Source organism: Saccopteryx bilineata, chromosome 1 (genome assembly GCF_036850765.1).
Source record: "Saccopteryx bilineata isolate mSacBil1 chromosome 1, mSacBil1_pri_phased_curated, whole genome shotgun sequence".
Taxonomy (NCBI): domain Eukaryota; kingdom Metazoa; phylum Chordata; class Mammalia; order Chiroptera; family Emballonuridae; genus Saccopteryx; species Saccopteryx bilineata.
Window position 1 is genome coordinate 117,491,609 of NC_089490.1, and position 21,536 is coordinate 117,513,144.

The window sequence follows — 21,536 nt, forward strand, 5'->3', positions numbered from 1 at the left end:
TCACAGCCTTCTTGCATTTAGGAACACTATACAGCACTTTAACACTATGATGGGGGGGCATTTTAAATCCTAAATCTCCAACAAAAACCAAAAACTGGGAAAAACTTGGCACTAAATGAACTGCAAAAGGAATACTTGTTTACAATCTGAGAGTTGAGCTGAATAAGAAGGTAGAATATTATTTTGTTTGCACTCAGCTGGGACTATACCCATCAGGCAACTTAATTTCTCACTGCTCTGTGCATCTGTTACTGGGTTACCATGCTGCTTGTATTGATTTTGGCTTTACAAATACAGTTTAGCAAGCAGGTGAATTCACAAATATAGAATCAGGAAAATATGAGGATAACCTGTGTCTTCAAGTTGATCTAGGGTGATTTCTCTAGTGTTTCCTCTTTAAATTTTCAAAGTGTCAGGTAGTTTGAGAAAGTTTAGGAACTTTGTTCTTTATTGGAAAAAATCCACTTAATCCACTCTGAAAAAATAAGTTACTTTCTGAAATATGACTGACTGTATTGAATTCCCACCTTTCATAACACAGATTCAAGTAAAAACATTGTCTGTAGAAAGCAAGCTATGTTCCAAGTGTACAATTCTATAATACATCATCTGTATATAGCACTGTGTTTACCATCCAAAGTCAAGTCTCCTTCCATCATCATATATTTGACCTCTTTTACCCTTTAGTACATCAGTGACATAGGCATTTCAAGGATAACTTCGGCAAAGGCACATTCACAGTCAACTCTGGGAGTCAGAGAGGAGATAAAGAAAAATTGCTGCTTTACTCCCAAACTGAAGTCATATGGATACCAGCTAAAAAAAATGGCTAAAATTTTATAATTTTAAATGCATACAAATAACTTTTATGTAACGTACATTTTATTATATATGTCTTATATGTTATATATGTAATATATAATGCAACTTAAGTGTTTATTCACTTAGAATGCCATTAAGTAACATAATCATTTTCTAAGACAAGTAATAATCACAAAAGTTCCTTATGCAATTAATATCATGCCAGTTCAGCCTGGCTGAGTGGTGGCACGGTGGATAGAGTGTTGGCCTGAAATTCTGAGGACCCAGGTTCAAAAACCCGAGGTTGCCAGTTTGAGCACAGGCTTATCAAGCTTGAGCTTGGGCTCACCAGATTGAGTGTGGGCTTGCTGGTTTATGTGTGGGGTCATGGACATGACTCCACGGTCACTGGTTTGTGCCCAAGGTCACTGGCTTAAGCAAGGGGTCACTCATTCTGCTGTAGCCCCCCAAGTCAAGGCACATATGAAGAACCAATCAATGAACAACTAAAGTGGCACAATTAGGAGTTGATGTTTCCGCCAGTTTGACATTTTTTTGAAATAAGTTCATTTTCAACAGAGATTTCTGTGCCCCTTAGATAAAGAAATACAGTTTTGCAGCAAAACTGTAAAATACATCACACTTTTATTTTAAAAAACAATAATGTTGTTAATTAAGGTATGCTTGAGTGAAGACTTATATGTATAATACTTGAAAAAGAAAGAAAGATGTCATAACAAGCTAATACCACATCTTTGCAGTTAAGAGAGCAATAGCATCAGATGATGAAAACATGGCCAATAATATAATTTGAAGCAATAGATGTTGTGCATTGTGCTTTTAGGTTCACATTGCATTGATAGTATCATTAAAAACCTTATACAATTGGGCAGCATCATGAGTTTGCCCAGAGAGGAGTAGAAGCACGTTAAGCATCCCAGCCAAGGTAGAATAATGTGTATCTTTACACTTTTAGTCTCTATTCTGTTTTCACACTACCTTTTCCTAGCCTATACAATTTATTTGCCTCTTAGCGACTGTAGAAAGGAATTGATGTTTTCAAGACTTCTAATACTGGTAGTCTTCTATTCACTTACATCAGTATTTTCTTTAGACTTCTTGGGGTGAGAGTGGGAGATTAGAGAAGAAATGGAGTTGATAGAATAGGTGAAATTGTTTTACATTGATCTTGGAACTTCTTAGAATGATCTAAGTCTTCTTACATTTGCCACCTCTCTCTCTCTCTCTCTCTCTCTCTCTCTCTCTCTCTCTCTCACACACACACACACACACACACACACACACACACACACACACACAAGGAATTTATATTTTATTCCATATTCCTTACCATTAAAAATGACAAAAAGATGAGTTTCTTTAAATTAGTATCTGCTAGAACTTTTTTTGCCATAGTCTTACAGCTGTTTAAGGTAAGTTCTAGGTACAGTATTTAGCTGACTGCATATTCCTGAGTACATGTTAATGAGGCAAATAACAACTTGAAGACAACTAGCAGAATCTGTAACTAAATGTCTCCACTGGCAGAGCAGATCTAGCAAGGTGACTTTTCACACACTCAAATCGACCTGCTTCATCTGATGTTAAAGAATAGCCATCTCTGCTAATGCCTAAATGAGAAGCTGAGTCTGTAAGTTAAAGTATTACATTTATATTCACTTTGTGATGTTTGTGAGTAGCTATGTTTATATGCCTACTTTGTGCATAGTACCATATGCAGAAAAACCAAAAACACTTCAGTTTTTTGCTTATGTAGTTCATAGGTAAAACATATATAGGCAGCCTATTAAATCTACTGATAGTGATGAAAATACTTTAATGGCAAAGAGTCACAGATATAGAAAATCACAGAATTCAAAACTTAATAAAGTATATGTCCAATACATGCACAAAATTATTTCAATAACAGAATTTTTTTTAGAAAGTTGTAAAATATAGTTGTTTCTAAGTGATGAAACAACTCAAGTGAATTTTAGAACTGTACACTTTAGATATTTATGGAGAAAGTCAACAAGTAATACTTAGATGTCACTGTGTTTAGTTAAATGCTTATTGATTAAAGATCTTTCAGACCTCTGGCTGCAAATCAAATGTGATGAACATAATCAGTAATAGCTATCAGGACTGGGTAGATAAGATCTCATCTGCTTACATGGGCAGAATCTTAGTCATAAATTAGATTCGTTTTTTTCTATTGTGGAAACACTATTTTATTTTTGATAAAATAATATAATCTTAAAACTTACATATAAAAATAACCCAGTTATTTATATTGGGTATTTGAGGATTGTAAAATAAAAACTATAAACAGTTTTAAAATTTTTTCACAAGGCAGAAAAAAACAGAAGAACAGAAGTTAAGAGGGATTATTAGGTGGTGTGTGGTGTCTATGGAAAAGATACAGGGAAATTCTCAGGTTCTCCATCTGGGTAGTTAGTTAAGAGATAAAATATAGTTATAACTTTTTGAATAATTCATTGCTTTTCTCAAAGACGATGGAGGAATGATCTTTATTCTCTAAATCCCCTATTTCACTTAATAATTACTTCATATTCCTCTAATATCCCTCAGTATTCCACTCAAGAAGACACTGAATGTTTAGAATACAAATACAGTCTAAATTTTGGATTATGCCTTCATGGTGGCTATAGGAACTGCTGCCTTTTTCTTATTATCAACTTACTATTTATTTTATACATTCAAAAAAAAAACATTCTTGCTAGTATTGACAGTTGATTCAGCATAATACAGGAGTCACTGAAGATTATTGTAATGCTCTCTGTTGTAAATCGCCTTACACTGCATGCATCTATATATCAAGACATATACAACATATCTTTCATGATAATATGCTTTTATATCTGGCCCTTCCACTAATTCGTAAGTTTGCTGAGGACTTTGCCAGTTATTCTCAACTTCTAGCTCAGTATCTCTTGCACAGAAGGTGGTCAATAAATATTTGTTAAATGAATAAAAGTGATAAATGAACTCTACATTTAAATTCACTATAAATTCACTTAAAACTTTGTGCACTAGTCTATGTTTTTCATTCAATTTAAGAATAGAAAGTCAAAAATCTTAAAATGTCTTATTTAGCTATTCCATTAATAGTTTTCTAAAAATGCTTTTATATTTTCTTAAGCTTAACATTCTATGTGTTTATGTAATTTGGAAATTTGTTATTCAATAATGATATCTTTTGAGTGCATTATCATTGAAAAATCTATCAAATATTTACGGCATATATCCATAAGAAAGTTGAATCTTCTTTATTCTTACTCTGATAATAAGCAAAATCACAGAACTAACAACAACAACAACAAACCTTAGAAATTCAAATGTAGATGTAAGGTTCTATGTAATGATTACAGAATATTTATTAGATATTAAAAATAATATTAGGTAAAATTACAGTTGTCTATACTTATTCCAATGCTACAGAACTCTGTGATTAATGATGCTTGTCTTTGGTTACTCTAAAATATTGTATATACCAATGAGATTTGATTATAGTACCTTAAGAAAATAAAGTTTCAAAACCTTTTTAAAAATAATCTGTTATATTTTTCCAAAAGATTCTGTGTTTCTTTGTTCATAACTAAGTTGATGTTGAGTATCTTATATTACAGACATAGAACTAAAAATGTGCAAAATTGTTACACTCCAGAAATAAAAGTTTCAATTTTAATGGACTCTAAAGCAATTTTTTCCTTATGTAAACTAAAAGCTTGAAAAATGTAACTTTGAAGTTTTCTCCCTTAGAAGCTAATACCCAATTTTTTTTTTTTAAAGAAACAGTATTTAACTTAATACAATTATGACCTTTTACTAGTAATTTGCAATATGTATTATTCCTTTAGGGGAATACTGTCATGCTTCCTGGTAAGATGAGATTTTCTATGTAAATGCTACCTTTTTAAGGTCAAAAGCTGTACTCACTTAATGACAGCAAACTAAAAATGGTCAGGTGTTCAGTATAAACAACAATGAAAATCCAAAGCTTTATAATAATCTTCTCATCTATTTTAAAGCTGTTATAGTTATTTTAATAAATCTATATTGATGTATACTTATAATTATGGTTATATATGTGTATACACACAAAGATATTGGTTTCTACAGAGTAGTGCACAAAATATCAATTTAAGCCTTAATCTATATTAACAAAATTAGTAAAACCCCTTTTAAATATTATTAACATTATATTTTTAGTATTTTCCTTCAATCAGTAGACATGTTGTCTGTTTTATCATAAAGAATCTAAAGTTCACATTGGATCATACACCCATACCATAAATGTTCTCTGTAGAAGTCACTCTTTTAGATTCACAATTCAAAATTCATCTTTAAAAAAGATTGAGTCTTTTAAATAATTCTGTCTTTGCTTATAATCAAGAAATTTATGGCAGCCATAATTCATAATCTTTATCTTCTATTATTATTAGTTTAATAAGGTATGCAGTCTAAACAAAGTAAATGCTAACATATTATATATGCTTTGGGTAAAAATCAGCTTTTCTATGTAAAAAAAAATAAAGGTAAAAAGCACATAAATAGAGGGAAAATAGAGCTTGTTCAGAACAAGTTTCAGAACAGCAGTTACCTATAAAGCTGTCCAATAGCACTGTTAGCTATAGTAATTTATTCTATAATTTAATGTAATCTTGACCTCTGTCACATGTTAATACAGCATGAAGAATAGTGGATAAAAAACGGGCTTATTAATGAATTAGAGATATAATGTGACATTGTTTTTTGCCACATTCTTTGAAATATCTTAATATTGAAATTAGTGGAGCCTAGACGATTTCAATATGTAATTACGTCTGTCCATATCTTGCTAGTTAGTACTGTGATTAAGAGACATTTAATTTTTAATTATGCCATAGATGGTGGGTTGATTTTTGAGTCAAGAGAACTGTGGACATTAACTCTGTGACAAGGATAGTAATTTGTATGCTTGGAAAGCTTCTAATGGAGACTTTCAGCAGAAAGACAAACGAGTTAAGGGGGAGGGGGAAATTGCTTAGCTGATAATCTCCACTATTTTAATGATTTATCTGGTTAAAATACTTGCAATGCAAATAAGGTAAATGCAATTTGTTTAGTCTTGTTGTGTTGACAGATCAGTACCATGACATATTTCATTCTCTATTTTTTTCTTTTTCTTCCCATTTCTCATCATCCCACCAAATACATTATATACATAAAATAAATGACTAACAATGATGCATACTGATAATTTCTTCATTTTCAATTTCTTTATAAAAGTTCTCCTTATCCCCATGATAGGATTTTATAGGGAGGAAAGAAATAGCTTTTCCTTTTTTTTATACTTTTTTTTCCATTTTTTAATTTTTATTTATTCATTTTTAGAGAGGAGAGAGAGAGGGGAGACACACACACACACACACACACAGAGAGAGAGAGAGAGAGAGAGGAGAGAGAGACAGAGAGAGAGAAGGGGGGAGGAGCTGGAAGCATCAACTCCCATATGTGCCTTGACCAGGCAAGCCCAGGGTTTCAAACTAGCGACCTCAGCATTTCCAGGTCGACGCTTTATCCACTGCACCACCACAGGTCAGGCAAGAAATAGCTTTTCTATTTAGAGAAATAAAGATGGAATCTTCTATAAGGGGGTACTTGAGGGACAGTTACCCTTTTTCTTTTGTTGTGATTTTTCTCAGCCTTTAATGCTCCATTTAATCTCCTGCTGCAATTATTAATTAAAGTAAAATTATTAAATTAGTGTGAAAAGAAAGAAATGTTCCTAAATTGGTCTTTGCGAAGGGATAGTCACTTTAGTCTACTAAATTAACCTGCAATTTTCATGATAAAAGTTTATTGAGAGCATGGGATAATTACCTTCTGATTTCTATTAGTTTGATAATACTGGGCAAGTTACCTAATAGAAATGGAAACACAGAGTTAGGTGAGACTGAGAGGTTTGCTTGATTATACAAACTTCATTTACCTAAGTCACTCTAAACAAATAAACACCTATAGCATATAAGAATTTTTTTAAAAAATGGAGCTGAGTGTAACAAGAACACTTTTATGTCTTCCTGACAGACAGGCTACCTGTTGGGAATGGGTGAAATGGGAGTCAGCGCTTTATTCACTTTTGTGAGTCTGTAACTTCTCTCACACTTCCTAAGAAACAGATTTTTCACCTGAAGGTGACTGATACAATGTTGTAATCCACTGAAAGGAGCCTTCACACGACCAACACTTTCTACCAAAGCCCACAAGGAGATGCTTGACTCACTTACTTACCAGCCACTGACTGATCAAACATTCTAGGCTGCAGTGTAGATACAGGAAGCTCTAAAAAGACTCAATAAACCTCAAAGGAACCTTATAGTATAAAACAGGGGTCCCCAAACTTTTTACACAGGAGGCCAGTTCACTGTCCCTCAGACCGTTGGAGGGCCGGACTATAAAAAAACTATGAACAAATCCCTATGCACACTGCACATATCTTATTTTAAAGTAAAAAAACAAAACGGGAACAAATACAATATTTAAAATAAGGAACAAGTAAATTTAAATCAGCAGACTACCAGTATTTCAATGGGAACTATGCTCTTCTCACTGACCCAATGAAAGAGGTGCCCCTTCCGGATGCGATGGGGGCAGGATAAATGGCCTCAGGGGGCCGCATGCGGCCTGCGGGGGGCCGTAGTTTGGTATAAAATAATCAACAATTGACATGCAAATGTAAACTTTCCTTTGGACTACATTAAGGAAGATACAGACTTTTTCAAGGAGAGTTTTCCTGTGATACTCATTTAGAATTAGACTTGTATTTTTCTCTTCTGGTTCCTCTAAACTCATTGACAGTCTCTTTCAAGAGTATCAATCGAGCCTGACCAGGTGGTGGCGCAGTGGATAGAGCGTCGGACTGGGATGCGGAAGGACCCAGGTTCGAGACCCCGAGGTGGCCAGCTTGAGCGCGGGCTCATATGGCTTGAGCAGAGAGCTCGCCAGCTTGGACCCAAGGTCGCTGGCTCCAGCAGGGGGTTACTCGGTCTGCTGAAGGCCCGCGGTCAAGGCACATGTGAGAAAGCAATCAATGAACAACTAAGAAGTCGCAACACACAACGAGAAGCTGATGATTGATGCTTCTCATCTCTCTCCATTCCTGTCTGTCTGTCCCTGTCTATCTCTGCCTCTGTAAAAAAAAAAAAAATTAAAAAAAAAAAAAAAAAAAAAAAAAAGAGTATCAATCGAAGGACCACCCCAACCCTCCTTAAAAAAATATAATCTCCTCACGGGAAATTTCTCCATCTTGATTCTGATGTGGGTTTTTGAAAATGTTAGCAGTTCCTCCAGATACAGTGAACATTTTTTCATGTCCTCCTTAGGGACTGTAGCTTAGTGCAAAGAACAAATGTGGATGTACTGATTCCTGTTCAATCCCCCAACAGAAATGTGATTAATTTGTGAAAATGCACCCGTTTTTTTTTTTCTGTTAATAAGTACACATTTTCCTTGAAGACAAAACATAATATCCTAAGAAGTGAATAATTGCCTTTTTTAACTTTTGTTAGTTGCAAACCTCTTTCTTTTTACTTGGGAGAGGAGTGTTGGCTCCCTTTTGCCTTTTCTGAGACACACTGCATTATTAGCAACCAGTGCTTCTCAATGTGATGTGTGGGAATAGCTACCTAATTAGACTAATTTTATTAAAAAAAATCTACCTAAAAATGTAAAATTTATGGACATAGATAAAAGTGAGTTGGTTACCAAAGTAGGAGAGGGTAACTTATAAAAATAACCCTATCAATAAGATAAGATTTTATAAGGAGGAAATAAATAGCTTTTCTGTTTAGAAAAATGAAGATGAAATTCTCTATTAGGGAGCACTTGGGGGAAGTTCCCTTTTCCTTTTGTTGTGATTTTTCTCAGGTTTTGTGGAGAAAGGGGTTGGGGAAGGGGAGTGAAGAGGGACAAATATAATGTGAAGGAAATTGAGTTGACTTTGGGAAATCGGTACACAACATAATCAACAGTTCAAATGCTATAGAAATGTTTACCTGAAACCTATGTACACTTAGTGACCAATATCACCCTGTTAAATTTAATTTCCTAAATAAAAATTTAAAAATAATAATAAATAAACATTGTGGAGAAAAAAATAGAATTCTAGAATCTAAGAAAACGTTTCTACCATTAGCAGTTAAGAGTCTGGGTGCCGGCCCTGGCCGGTTGGCTCAGTGGTAGAGCGTCCGCCTGGCGTTCAGGAGTCCGGGTTCGATGCCCGGCCAGGACACACAGGAGAGGCGCCCATCTGCTTCTCCACCCCTCTCCCTCTCCTTCCTCTTTGTCTCTCTCTTCCCCTCCCGCAGCCGAGGCTCCATTGGAGCAAAAGGCCCGAGCGCTGGGGATGGCTTCATAGCCTCTGCCCCAGGCACTAAAGTGGCTCTGGTCACAACAGAGCGACGCCTGGGATGGGCAGAGAGCATCCCCCCCTGGTGGGCGTGCCGGGTGGATCCCGGTCGGGGCGCATGCGGGAGTCTGTCTGCCTCCTCATTTCCAGCTTCAGAAAAATACAAAAAAAAAAAAAAAAAAAAAAGTCTGGACGCCAAGTCAAACTGGTTGAATTTTAACTCGGTGGCACTATTTCCTCTTGCATTGGCAATCTACTTAATCTCTATACGCTGAGTTATTTTTTCGTGTGAAAAATATTACTTCACTTATATAAAAAATTTGAAAGATTTAATCTATATACAAATATGAAATATATAACAATATCTATATATACACACAGAAAGATGAGACAGAAATAAATCAATGATACCAATGTTAATTATAAGAGCAACCAATTACACAGTTCTTGTAGCTACTTTTTCCTATCTGCTCTCCAGTTTTCATAAATATAGTTTTATTGAAAAACAATCAAACACATTAATAATGTATTGTCTGTGGCTGCTTTTGTATTTATGCAACAGGTTTGTGGAGTCATAAGTGACCATGTGGTCTGTATAAGCCTGAACTAATTAATATTTGGTCCTTACAAAAAGTTTGTCATCTCCTACCATAGACATTGAACCTGCTACCATAGTATACCATTGGTTCATACTACATTTCTATCACTAGCTGGTCATTATGGGAATATTTCTTAATAATTCTGAGATTTACATTCTTCATCTTTATGTAACCTGAAAAAAAATCTACATAGTGTTTTTCTGGCTCCTCTGCACCATGAAACATGCAAAATAACTCAAATACAATATGAAAGCTTTGAAAGGAAATTTAAAACTATTGAACTCTTTCTAAGATGTGTTAATAAGACATTTTATTGCATGGCACAAAACAGAAACTATTTTTCATTATTTCAATCACACACAAGAAGGCTCATTTTATCTTCTCAAAAGTGTTAACTATCATCTTTTTCCCCATATTCCCCTCAAAGTAACTTTCAACAGTTTCACTGACCCAATTTCTAGTCCTCTTTTTCTTCCATCCTTCTTATTCTATTGCCTCTACAATGAAGAGTACTGTGTTATATGTTCTAATAAAAAAAAATCAATCATTTTTTTTTTACTTATTTTAGCTCCACTGTCTTACCAACAATGCAAATAGAAACAACTTGGATGAAGAAAGATTCTACAAACTTATATAAAAAATATTTTTGTTCTTGTTACTCATTTTTTTTATAATAAAATCTGCTTATTTGTCTTGCCATCAACATATTCAAATTCTCCCCAGCTCAATATATATTTTTATTAAATATTCTGACATGATAAAATAAGTAGATTGTTTACATAATGAATAGCTTTAAAGAAAAGAATGAATAATATTTGAAAATTAACTACAGAAAACAAGATTTATTGTTTTCCATTAATCTACAATATTTAAGGTAAATTTATTAAGCAGAAAGCACTATATTGGATAGTGTATGTAGATGTAAAAGAATTAAATACAAGGGGGTTATGATCTATTGTGGAAAATAAGTTATAAAATATTAGTAAATAAGAAAATATAAAGTGCTAAAAAGAAAATATAAATGGTTCTGTGATTAGGAATATGAACCTAGAAGATTTGCAGCAGACTATCTAAGGTGACAATGTTAAAGTTGAGGACCCAAAATTGATATATAATATCTCCATCAAAAAATCACAACAGCATAATAGAATGTCTTAAAGTAAAATTTTGTCATGTTTTCTAAGAGTTATAATATGATCTAATTTATTGCAGTTGGAATTGGAGAGTATGCTAATACTACTATCAATCTAATGGCAATGGAAAGTTTAACTTTTATATGAAAATAAACTATTACTCATAACTTGCATTCATATGACAGCTTTAGTCATCAAGTTCTAAGTTTGCTTCATAGCACTAATGTAGTATATATAGCAATATTATTATACCATGTATAGTACATAGTACTATTATATACTACATATATAATATTATAGCATATAGCATTATACTATACTGCTCACAAAAATTAAGGGATATTTCAAAATAAATATAAAGCAATAAAAAAGAAGCATTTGATTTTTTTTATTAAACAAAAACATCAGAAAAGCAAACAACAAGTAAAAGAAAGTTATTCAATTATGCAAATGAGATGCAAAACTAACTTTTATTTCATTGATGAAAATGCACTACCCAAAAGGCTGAAAGTACTGGAGTATCTGCACATTTCCTGATCCTCTAATTTTTATAAGCAGTGTATATACTATATGTACATGTATAACATGTATATCAATATTACCAATTATTCCAATTATTACTATGTAATAGTAATTGGAAGTAGACATTTTCCTCAAAGATTGGAGATTTTAAGAAAATTGTTCTTGACAAATAATGAGATGAGACAGGGTTCTGTATTTAAAAAAATTTCTTAACACTTTTCTCTATATTTCATACACAAAGTTACTTTTTCTTTAGAATAAATAAACTGACAAAAGTCATTTTATTCCTGGAACTCATATTTTTTTCTGTTTCTCTAGATAGCTTGAGATTAGTGAATCACCATTCATAAGATGCACAATTTTTGGAAATTTTTGTTTGAGACATTTCTATGAGAACCGGCAGCAAGCATTTGGTTAGATTTAAGTGTAAAAATTGAAAGAAATTTAAATATAAACATGTCTCAGAAGAAACTTGTAAATATTTTTGTTATATTTAACCTGACATATTGTCATTTTCCAATTTCAATTAAGCTTTTGAAAAACCAGATAGGAAATACCACTTGTTTAACATACAAATTCTTATATTTCTGTGAAAATGCAGTTGTAGATGTCACCATGAGTATGGACTTTTATGGTGTCATAAAATTTCAGTGTCACTATAAATTTATACTGCTGAAAATGTTGACATTTATAGCAACTTCTATAAAGGCATATTTTAAAGTGATACTAAAATGTGATGCATCCTGCCCTGTGGTGGCGCTGTGTATAAAGCATTCACCTGAAATGCTAAGGTCTCTGGTTCGAAACCCCGGGTTTCCCTGGTCAAGGCACATACCAGAGTTGATGCTCCATTCTCTTCCCCCTTCTCTCTCTCTATGTCTCTCTCTTTCTCTCCTCTCTCTCTGTAAAAATAAATAAATAAAGTCTAAAAAATGGTTAAGATGATGAATTTAAAATAAAAACTTGAGGTAGCAATTTTTATTTAGTTAAAATGATTATAGAACAAAAACACTTTAATTTTGAAACTCAATATGAATGATTAATTTTTTAAATTGTCAAATCATATATTGGTTTGATGGGTATTTAAAAATCAAATTACTCTAAATCAAAAAGTATTATTCAATTTAACAGTAATTGCTGCTTATTATTATTAATTTACAATAAATTTAATATAGACTTTTAATACCTGATAAAAAATTAATACACACATACGGGGATGCTTATTTAAAAATTACAGATATAAAAGATTTCTACCAGTAATCAATTTATACTTCATAGACTACAGCAAGCACAATTATTATTTTGATTAATAAAAAAGAAGAAAAATCTTTATAATAAGAATGTTCATATCTACCAATTTATGCAGAAGGATTTGTTCATTTTTAACAATTAAAAATTTTTTGCAAAGAGGAATAGTAACTTCATTAATTGGTATATTTTTGCCAAATTTAGAAGAAACATAGAAACTTCACATTCAAACCTCATATCTAAATCACAAAAGATATTAGTTCCTGATGTTAGAGGGAAAGAATACCATGGAGTGTGATGTTAGCTATAGGTTTTTGCAAATAACCTTTACCAAATTAAAAAAAGTTCTCATTTCCTAGTTTATTGATAGCATTTTTTAAAGTCACAAATGCATATGATTTTGTCAAATCTATTTTCTGAATCTAATATAACAGAAAAGTTATTAAGAATCCGGGGAAAAAGAAAATCTTAGAACTTAACTGCATACAGAAAATATTTAACTGATAGAAAATTAAAAATAAATAGCTTGAGAAAGCTGCTGACTTTTCAAAATCAAAACTATATATTTGCATAATTTGGTTAAGCAGTAATTCTAAGTTTTGAACCCTATCATAAAAGGTGGAGCATTCACCTGACCAGGCGGTAGAGCAGTGGATAGAGCATCGGACTGGGATGCCAAGGACCCAGGTTCAGGACCCCGAGGTGGCCAGCTTGAGTGCAGGCTCATCTGACTTGAGCAAAGCTCACCAGCTTGGACCCAAGGTTGCTGGCTCGAGCAAGGGATTACTAGGTCTGCTGAAGGCCCGCCATTAAGGCACATATGAGAAAGCAATCAATGAACAACTACGGTGTCGCAATGAAAAACTGTTGATTGATGCTTCTCATCTCTCTCCATTCCTGAGTCTATCCCTCTCTCTGATTCTCTCTCTCTGTCTCTGTAAAAAAAAAAAAAAAAAAAAAAAAAAAAAGGTGGAGCATTCTTTTTTATCATTTTGATTACATTTATATTTGTAATAGAATTTCTGGAGTTGCATAAAATCAAAACTAAAAACCAGCTACTTATTAATAAATGATGTCATATTTCTCTCCATCTATGCTAACAATGAGCAAAATAATCTCTTTACATTATTTACCAAGTTTAAACAGTTTCTTTCATCTCATGAGAAACTTATTTACAGCATGATGATTCAAACATTCTTATTTATATTTAAAATTCTGAAATGTAACAGTATTATTTTATTTTTATCTTAACCATATGGTTATGGTTTTATGACAAATAATATTGATTTTCTATGTATAAATTTGAAATTTTTGTTTTAAAATAGATTTTTTGGCATGACTGTAAATAGATGTAAAATAATAAATACGTAATGGTACAGATCATAAGACAAGTGGTGATAGATATGAAAAAATTTTCTAAAATGATATGATAAGTGATGTTAGTTTAGAAAACAATGTCTTAGTGTGAGAAAAACCTAAGTACTAGTAACATTAAATGATGTTGAAACACTGGACTAAAAAATGCTTTAATGTAGATAGAATACAATTTGAATAGTATAAAGATAAAAGCAAACACACACAGAGATACACACAATAAATGGAAACATACAGCTCTTTGATTGCAAATATAACTGAAATATTTTTCTGTATCCAAACATATAAAACCATGTTTTTGTATTCCCTCTCAGATAGATCTCAGGTGCAGATTGTCGACTTTGTCATCTTCCGCAGTTCATGATATTTCTTCATCAGTTTGTCAAGCCTTCTGCATATTTAGAAAGTTCCCCCTATATCTTTAGATTTAACAGAATCACTAGCACTCCCCATGTAACATTTACTCTAATGTATTATAAATATATCCTTGGATACATATATAACCATGTGAAATAAATACCTTTATGTCTTGTATGTGCACGCACTTGAACATTACAAAAATTACATTTGTTTTAAATCTTATGCTGTTTAGTTTTTTTTAACAAAACACTAAAATTTTAATTTTAACTAAATTTAAAATTTTTAATTGTTGTTGCTTCTAAATGGTTTATAGTAATTTATTTTTTTCTCAAAAATTAAAACATAGTTAAGTCCTTTACACAAGTCAAAATCTCTAAGTATCTCAGTTTAAGACCAGTATTTCCTTTGAAAAATGTTAGGTGTAAAGTCAGTTTTTAACAGCTTGAACATATGGTATCCATGCCATTTAACTAGCTAAAAGGCTTAAAATTGCTGTTTTGGCAACAAATTTGATCCAAATATTTGTCTTCTTTAGCCATATAACATGTTAATAAATTTCTGTATATATATAAGTTTTATATAATTTACCAATAAAAATAATACTTCTTAATTAAGTATTTTTATATCTACTTGGGCTTGGAAGACTTCTCGTCCTCAGAAAACTTGTGAAAGTGGAGAAACATTTCTGATGTCTGTCTCCATGCACGGTTTTTTTCTTTTTAGTAAATTTGTTTTCAGAAACCACATCATCTCAATGCAAATTATATTTGCACTAAAAAGAAATATTTAAAGTACACAATTTAAAACAGTATTTAAAAACAATTAAAGTGATAATATGTAGACCAGTGTAGGCAGAAAACTAATTTTTCTTATAATTAGTCTGCTTTTTTCATTTATATAAGTTAGCATGTATTACTTATTTGACAATTTAGCATAGAGTGCCTATTTGCATTTTACAGTATAACATAAACAGAATTTTTGTTAACATTACTGTTTCATTTAAACAAATTTTTAACTGAATTATTAAAATATTGTATCTTTTTTGTCTTAATAAGGCACTGGCCCTGGAATCTAGACTTGAGAGTGTAGTTTACAAATCAGCCTGTTGCAATATAGTCTAGTGAATTGATTGGCTCTTGTCAAATGTTAAAACTTGGACAACCACATAATGTCTCTGTATATTAATTTTCCCATCTACAAATAGGGGAGGCAATGATATGGTCCTCAAAAGACTACAGAGGTTATAATGTTGCCGAACACATAGTATGAGCACATCAAACTAGTAAGTATTGTTAAAATTGTGAACCATATATGGACAAATGTGTGAGTGTATAAATACCATAATTATTAAGTGCAAATACTATGATTTTAACTTTTCTTCATCATTTTACACTGAATGCGGGAGTATGATCAATGAAAAACGGAAACCTTTGTCGGTTTTACTTTTGTCTCACATACATCTAAAAATTCTGCATTTATCTAATTCCCATTTTCCTATTGGAACTTTGACCATTTAGGATTTTCAATTTTAAAATGTATGTATAGAAAACTCTTGCCATTATTTTTAAATTGCAAGCTATTTGTCCAATCATTTTATGCCCTAAATGCTTAATGATAATCTGAGTCAAATGCTGAGTTTAAGAAATATTATAACCTGAAGTTATCCCAAATAGAAAAATATTTATCTAAATACTGCAATTCTAATTATAACAAATGCCTCATCATTGGAACTCCTATTTTTCATTAATATTCCATTCTTTACTTGTAAATTAGATATTACTCTCATAAGAATATTACTCAGGATTTAATAAGAGATGAAATTTGTAAAGAAACATGATATGCCAAAGAACAAATTACACTAATTTGTGTCCGCCGCCTCATATGGACCAGATATAAGAATGAATGACCTTTGCTGTTTCTCTTACATACAAGAGACTATCGAGACTATAAGCATATGTGTAATTATAGATATGTAGTGTTGTTGCAGAAACAGTCCCTACCATCAACATGAATGACAGTCTGCAATATTTCTTCAGAGCTGTCACTATGTGTAGGAGGTATTTTCCTCATCAGAACTTAATAGCTACGTATAGCAGGATTTTCCAAACAGATCTTAATATCTGTAAAAATTATTTAAAATAACTTCTAATTTAATGATTACAGTTTCCTCACCTTTAATCTAGAACTCAAATGAGTCAAACATTTTTTACCAGAAATTCAAGAAAAATATGTATTCTCTTTCTTTATCTCTCTCTCTTTCTTTTCTTTTTAAAATTAATTGAAAGGCAGGGAGGCATGGAGGCAGAGAGACAGACTCATGCAAGCACCCCAACCAGGATTCACCTGATAAGCCCCTTACTAGGAGATGCTCTTCTCATCTGGCCTGTTGCTCCATTGCTCAGCAACCAAGCTATTTTAATTCCTGAGGCGAGACCATGGAGCCATCCTCAGCATCCAGGGCCAACTTTGCTCAAACTATTAGAGCCATGACTATGGGGGCTGAGGGGGGAGAGAGAGAGAGAGAGAGAGAGAGAGAGAGAGAGAGAGAGAGAAGGGATAGGGATGAAGAAGCAGATAGTCACTTCTCCTGCGTGCCCTAAGAATTGAACCTGGGACTTCCACATGCTGGGCCAACGCTCTACTACTGAGCTAAATGGCCAGGGCTCTCTTTCTTTTTAATATGTCATAAGTTTTACATCTAACAATGAAGGGGTACCATTTTACACAAGTCCTCCCACTGAGAATAATTAAATATATGTATAATTATACATTATATATACATATATTTGCACAATAATTATATATGTACGATATTGTAATATACTGTGTTATACATATATTTGAACTTAATATATTTATACATATATGTACATGTCTATATATGTTTGAAACTTACAGATGTATATTTATTTAAAGATAACAGAGAACCATCTGGGTGTTAGAACTTGCATATAAACATAAAATTCTATAAAAAAATGAAAGCCCAGTACACAGAGCCTAACATTGGCACCACTTTCTATCTGAAATGATTTTTTGTTGATTTCAAAATTATACTTGAAATATTGAAAAGTTTTTGAGAGTTTCATGGGGCTAGAAACACAAAATGAGAGTCCAAAATTCACCAAAGGAGTGTGGTGGTAAATTCTATGAACTTCAGAATAGAATCCTGAGAGCTACTTTGTAAGAAGGTAAATAGAAAACAGAGTTATCCTCGCAAGGACTGAAGCCAGTTTTTAAGCCACCTCAATATCTGACTACATAAATGTGATGTACTCTCAACCTTACTTTCTGCCAAAATCAAAACTAGACCTTCTGTGAATGAAGATAATATAATTCAGAGCTTTATATGGTTCCTAAACATATTTTTAGAATTAAATATTTTGAATCTAAATGACCACCATTCAATAAAAAATAACCAGGTATACACAAAAACTAGGAGTAAAACAAACAATACACCAAAATACAAAAATTATTAAAGGCATATTTAAATAAAAATGTGACTGTTTTTAAAATAATAGAGAACTTTTGCAAATAATTCAAACAATAAAAAGTATAAAATTTATAAAAATACAATAATTGAAATTAAGAACTCAGTGAATAAGTATAATAACTATTAGAGATACTGAAGAAAAAAATAAGCAATTAAAGTAAAATGTCCAGACTGAAGCATAGAGTGACAAAGAATGTAATACAAAAACAATACAAAAGACATATACATTGTGAACAGATTTAAAATTGCATGTAATTTATGTCTCATGAAAAGGAAAGAAAAACATAAAAAATTAAAGAAATATATAAAGATATAAGGTCAACTTCTGCAAAATGATGAAATATATCAAGCACAGAGTCAAGAAACTCTAAGAAGTGTAAAAATACCACATGATGGTACATCACACAAAACTGATATTTAAATAAATAACACATAGATGACTTTGAATGCAGCAAGAAAACATGGTTTATTAGCTCTATATTATCAGCCATAATGCTAGCTGATTTCTCAAAAGAAGAAACAATTAAAACCAAAGAATACCAGAATTTTATTTGAAAAATTCTGAAAAAAATGTCAACATATAATTCTGTACCTAACACAAACGTTCTTCACAATAAAGGCAGAAATAATAGGCTTTTCCCCTTAGTCTAGCTAAAATTTCTTGGCTATTAATAAATATAGATCACAAGCAAGAATGTGCTTGTCAAAAAACAGAAAAATTGTTATTTACTGGAAATCTGAAATAGCTTTTATCCTTGAAGTAGCATCATGGAATGGTGCTGAGGACAAACATCATGGTTAAATCTCCTTTAAATCTTTGTTTGATTCAGCATTACATATTTTTCCTCTCCACCCAGATAGAGCCTGACTGTTTCATATTGGAACCCCATTAGTATAAGGGAATTTGTTGGTTTCTTCTTCAGCTGTACCCCTGGAATTTTCTTTCATAACCCTATCCATCCCGACCCCGTACACTGTTTTGTTAGCCAGTCTGAAATACATGAATGGTCAGAGAAGAAAAAAATTGAGGAATGATAAAAGCAAAGGGAACACTTTTTTACTCAGATGGTACCTTGTAAGCTATATCTGTCTCTCTGAACTTGGTAGAAGTTTAAATATGACTCATTCTTTCCAAGGGCCAACTGAAATTCAGTTATTCTCTCCCCATAGCTCCTTTCTGCAGGAAAACTAAGGAATCTTTTCTCATCCCTAGCTTCTTCTATCAATAGGTCTTGGTACTCTTAGGTAGTTCTTTTAGACAGAATTCAAGATGATATACTCAGTTAACACTGCTCTGGTGCATAGACACACTTGCATCCTTATTCCAACAAATTCAGAAAGTGCAGTGCTGTATCACCATAGTGACAGTTTCCTGAGTCCATCACTGTTAAGAGTTAATCTCTTGTTTCTAGATTTCTCAGGCAGAGATCAGACCCTACCCTATCATGTGCCCCAAATGTAGGACAGGAAACTGCCTGGGGGCATCATATCCCATCAGCCAAAGTGAGGGTTGCTCACAGATCATCTTTCTTGAAAGATAACCTCCTCACAAAAATATTCTAATTTCTATGGATTCTGACTCCTATTTCTAGTCCTTAATATGGCTGGGGCATTCAAGAATTCTAAAACTTCTTGTGAAAGTGGCTATGTGTACTTCCATTCAATTGGACCATAATTCTATAATATTTTAGTGCCTAGCAATATTGATTTCCTATTTCCATTGGCTCTTTTTATATGTTTTTGAATAGTTTAATTTATAATAATTTTAATTTTGTCTGATCAGGCAGTGAAGCAATGGATGGAGCATCGGACTGGGACACAGAAGACCCAGGTTCAAAACCACGAGGTCCCCTGCTTGAGCGCGGGCTCATCTGGTCTGAGCAAGGCTCACCAGCTTGAGCCCAAGGTAGCTGGCTCGAGCAAGAGGTCACTTGGTCTGCTGTAGACCCCAGTCAAGGCACAAATAAGAAAGCAATCAATGAACAAATACGGTGCCGCAATGAAGAACTGATGCTTCTCATCTCTCCCTTCCTGTCTATCTGTCCCTATCTGTCCCTCTTTCTGTCTCTGTCACAAAAAAAATAATAATTATAATTTTAATTTTGATGCAAGGATTGCAAACATTTGCTTTCTATATTAAATACAGGTAATTTAGTATATTTAAAGTTTGACACCATACAATGTAATCAATGTAATAAACATAAGTATGGGAAGATGTTTATTTTAAGACTCAGAAAAAAGTTATGGCTTTTAATTTCATGTACATTGAAAGTAAATATTACTTCTATTTCAAAATAATAGTCAAGGTCTAGTGGATAGAAATATGCTGGAAAAAATATAGAATTCCAGGTCCTATCTGTGATATGGGAAATTTTATCAGAAAATATATACTCGAGAGTCAAAATAAAAAGATGTTTGGCAAAATTGAATAGTCTAGACATGTATCTCAACTTGTGATACTTACCTTAGTAAGGCTATTTTGAGTTTTGTCTATGATTATAGCAAGGTAATTGTAACATAGTCTTTCCAGTAAAGAGCAGCTATATGTGCAGTAAACCTATTTTACACATCAGTGCATTAAAAAGCATACCTCCATAAAATGTGATTGTCATGGTTGTCATTATGTCAGTGAAAAAAGTAAAGAAAGCCATAAAAGAAAGTTTACTGAGCATATCACAAGGAGTGGGAGAAGGGGGAAACCTTTCATACAATTAAATGCATATCCTTTAGCTACCTATGTCTTTGGGCTTTACTTTTTTATTCCTTCATGAACTTAACCTTACACAAACTTTTTTAAACCAACTAATTTGAAGAAAAAAAAATAATCCTCACAAGAAGTTTTTGCAATTCTGAGGTGTATGTTCTGCCATTCATAAGTTTCATCATCAAGGAATTCCTGAGTGGCTAATAAAATAGTGATTTATATACATTTACTGATGCTCTTAAAAGTGGCAAATTGAATGTCCCTACTATACATACTTACTGCAGTTTGCACTTTTAGAGTTTAATTCCCTTTTTTTCTGGATCCCCTACCTCCAGCCCAACATTTCTCTGAAGGAAGGGGAAGTATATGAAATATTTGACACCAAGAAGATTTTCTTCTCATTTTCAGGTCATATGCATTGTCTTCAGTGTGTACTATGAATTTATTTCAAGTGGGTAAGGATACTTTGCATAATGAGGCAAAGCTTTTAAACAAGATGGTTTTGTGTATAAGGCATTGTTCTATTTTTTGAAAGGTTAGCTCTGTCTTAGTTACGCAAAATACAAGATTTAGAAGCATGTAAACCAATAATAGTTATTCAATCTAAGCTGTAAGCGTAACTTACTCTGGGCACTGGAGGTTGAGATAGGATATTGTATTTGCATATATACAGTATATGAAAACCTATTCTACCATTTTATGGAGCTGCAATCATATTTAGTTTAATGTCTTTTAAGTCTCATAAAACGATATTAGGAAATTTTGCTATTTGGATGGTGAGCAATCAAAGCAGTAGTGTTAACTCATCATAACACTACTAGGTTGACTCTTCAGGCTTCATTAAATAGGGGGTATAAATATGCCAGATCAACCAAATGCAATTAGAATACTT